Here is a 3,569-nt window from a genome sequence, read left to right as displayed (position 1 = left end):
AAAAACAAGAAAGAAACAAACAACAAAATAAACCAGATAAAAAACCAACTACCTCAGAATTTCTTTCTCTCTTTCTGTGTTCTTTTCTTTTCTTGTTACTTTCATAGCAGTCAACCCCACGTTTTGGCTTCATAAAACAGAGAGGTTTTTCCTGCACCTGATAAAAGCATCTGTGTGAAACTCGCATCACCTGCTGCGCCGGCTGCCTGCTGCGTCTGAGCGCCGCACGGAAAGAAAAGGCTGCTAAAAGTGCCTTCAACAGACTTTATAAAGAAGGGAGACCCCCCCACTGTGAAATGTAATAAGAAAAATTAATTAAACAAAGAAATGGGAAAGAGGGAATACTGAGCAAGTCAGAAAAATCCAGAAGGGAACTACAAGGGACGTGAGCACAGTAGGACCTCCATTTTCACAGACAAAGTGTGCACATTAGCAGCTTTATTATGGAAAATCTCTATATGATACTAAACGTCTGGATTGTCTGATTGATAGTCAGGAAATTACAAAGTAATTAGAGAGATAGCAATCCCTTAAAGATGATTTGTTCAAAGATCAGCAAAGAAGTGCCTCCATTTCTCATGATTACAGCTGCTATTATCCAGACAATTTAGGCCATTAAAAAAGACCTTTCTTGAAGGTGTATTTCATCCTTTGTTCTGCGCGCCTTCAGCTCCGCTCCACAGGTGGCGTTTTGAGATGAGGACCAGAGGAACTTTGATCCTTCAATTGGTAAAATTATGGCTGTTCCAAAGCCTCCTGCAATGACAGCAGACCCCAACATTTTCACTCTCTTTTCCCTGAATTACAGACTTCTGAAGGTCTTCTGAAGAACTCTGGTGCCACCTAGCGGTACATGATTTAAACTTCCAGTCACAGTTAAGTTATGCTGCAATAATATGAGGTCAAATCTGCATCAGCTTGAAGAAAAACAGAGTAAAAATAAAAATAAAAACTTATTGAAACTTACTAATTAAAAACTTCATAAAAATGTAACTTTGAAACTTGAATTAAAAAAAATTAAACTGTTACAATTTTTTTTTAAGTTTATTTTGCTCTCTCTTTTTTTGTTTCTCATTCTTTGCTTTCAGTTCTCTGTTTTCAGGTTCAATTCAGAGTTTAGAATTTTCACTGCTGATCCTAATTTTACATATTCTTTTTCCAAATGTTTCATTTTATTTCTTCACATTTTTAATAATTCCTTCAAGTTTTCGATTTGTATTTTGGATTTTAAAACTGCTTTTAAAACTTTTTGTTTTCTTCAAATTTACAAATTCCCCAAAAAGAGCAACAGCAGTTTTCACAAACACTCTTTTAAAGTCTAGAGGTTTTGTATGAGGTCAAATCAGGATCAGTTTAAAGCGAAGGAAAAAACAAATTTGAAATTTAAAAGGAAAAAAAGTGATCATTTGAAAAGAGTTTTAAGCTTAAAAACACATTTTGAAACTTGAGGAAATTATTGAAAATTAAAAAAATAAAATGGAACATTAAAAAAAATATGTATATTACAGGATCTGCAGTGAAAATTCTAAACTGAAAACAGAGAACTGAAAGCAAAGAATGAGAAATGAAAAAAGTAAAAGTTGAAAGTACAAATAAACTTTTTTTTTAATTGGTAACAGTTTTAGTTTTTTTTTATTCAAGTTTCCAATTTCCCTTTTTCACATTTTTAATGTTTTTTCAAGTTTTCAATATTATTCAATTTTATTTTTTCAAATTTTCAACAATTCCTTCAAGTTTTCTTTTATGTATTTTTGAGTTTAAAACTGCTTTAAGATTTTTTTTTTCAAATTCACAATCCCTGTTTTTCAAATGTTGGCTCATGCTTTCGTTCACTTTAAGCAGATCTTGATTTGACGCCAAAGCTCCTGCCTATGTCAGTGAAACACATTCCAGCCCCCCCCCCCCGTTTGTACAGTCAGGAGATGGTGAACCCTCTAACGCCGGAGAGTTTCTGTTCTTTCATTTACTGTAACTTTTCAACCATTAACATGTGAGCCGCTTTTCTCCTTCAGAATCTGCTAGAGTGAGGTTGATCGAGTGTCAACAGTTGAAGGAAAAGCTTCAGCTCTGGTTAGGTTTTCTTCCTATGATCTCATGGTTCAGCTTCTCGGTTTGAGACAGTTTTCTTCACATTTTCCAGATTCTGTCTAATATCCTGCAGGTCTCCAGAGTTCAGCTCCTCCAACAATACTCTTACATTTTGACATATTTCTGGACATTGTTGATGGTTGTAAGTGAGAGAGAGAATAAGAGAGGAGTGGGAGCACATGCTGCCCCCCCCCATGACTGAATCTGCCAAAGTCAATGACTGAAGGCTCACTAAGCTGTCAAGCATTCAATACTCAGATTTTTCATCAGTCAGGTTTAAATTGAAAAATGGACACAAAAGTGATGATCCATGACTTGAATAAGAAGAATGATGCACACGTTACTGCAGGTGAAGTCAGAATGAACAAATGGAGGGGAGGATTATGAGCGCTAAAGCGGCGGTGAACAAAGATTTCCAGCTTCACTGTTCCTACAGACATCAGAGCTGTTCTGAGACAGTCAGTGTTCCTTTGCAGAGGTTTGGGGTTTTTTGGGATGATGTTCCATAAAAAGAAGTCAACACAGAACCTAATAGAATTGCTATAGGCCGGAGCCTGGAGAAGATAATGAAGGGGAGAGCAGACACAGGCATGCTTTCATGATGTACTTTACAGTTTCAGAAGGAAAAAAGGACAGAAGTCAGAAAAGGTGGGCAGCAGAGGACAGAGGGTTGCTGGCATCACAGCCTCACACAGCAATCTCTGCACAGAGTGCCTCTTTTTAATTACTTGGGCCTAATTAAAACTCTCAGCTGTGTGCTACAGAGACGGTCTACCCATTAAAAAATCACTTCTGCAAGCATCTTATTACAATGCATCGCTGTGTTCCGTTTTATTGTGTCATCACCTTTTAGTGGATTTTCTAATTGTGATGAGAGTAAATGAAGACAATGAGGAGAAACAGGAGCTGGAAAAAAGCAGAAGACAGGCAACATTTTTCCAGAAATGTCTGTCAAACAGCAACCACTGGCATCACGGTTCCTCTTCTCTCGTTTAGATGTTTTTAAGCTTCTTTTAGGATGTTGCTGTCTGACACAGCAGCTCATTTGGTGCCTAAAGACTGCTATTTCTGTGCATCTTAGAAAATCCACCAAGCTCTACATTTATGTTACTACATTTCAGCTTTTTGGATGGAAAGTGCCCGACTTTTCATGTCTGAAAGTCAAATGTTTTGCAGGACACCGTAGGGAATTGAACCCCAACCTGCTAAAGCAGGCATACCGTTACCAGTGCCTTTGGTTTATGGACGACACATGACACATTGTTTGCGGTTCTGCAATGTTTGGTCTACTTGCACCCATCAACAATGTTAAATGTGCAGATGCTCCTGTGTTTCTGCAGCAGACCAACAGCTTCCTCATCCTAACAAGGTTTCCTCCTGATGGAATGAAATTCTGTCAGCATTCTAGAAGTTCTCCTGAACTCCCCGCTAGATGGAACACAACTTCTGGTCCCTTTTCTTCAAAAGAAGCATTGGCTACC

General features: G+C 37.7%; 1 protein-coding gene across 2 annotated transcripts in view; it reads left to right on the top strand.

Moving 5' to 3' along the window:
- LOC112138544 overlaps positions 1 to 3,560 on the top strand; it is an 11,770-nt gene extending 8,210 nt beyond the window's left edge. For both annotated transcript variants that reach the window (XR_004948572.1, XR_004948571.1), the window contains exon 3: positions 3,429 to 3,560. The gene's annotated coding sequence lies outside the window, so the exon portion shown is untranslated. The remainder of the gene's footprint in view (positions 1 to 3,428) is intronic.
- The last annotated feature ends 9 nt before the right edge of the window (positions 3,561 to 3,569 follow it).

This window comes from Oryzias melastigma, linkage group LG10 (genome assembly GCF_002922805.2).
Source record: "Oryzias melastigma strain HK-1 linkage group LG10, ASM292280v2, whole genome shotgun sequence".
In the NCBI taxonomy this organism is placed as follows: domain Eukaryota; kingdom Metazoa; phylum Chordata; class Actinopteri; order Beloniformes; family Adrianichthyidae; genus Oryzias; species Oryzias melastigma.
The sequence above is the reverse complement of the archived record's forward strand: the minus strand, read 5'-3'. Positions and strand labels throughout refer to the sequence as shown.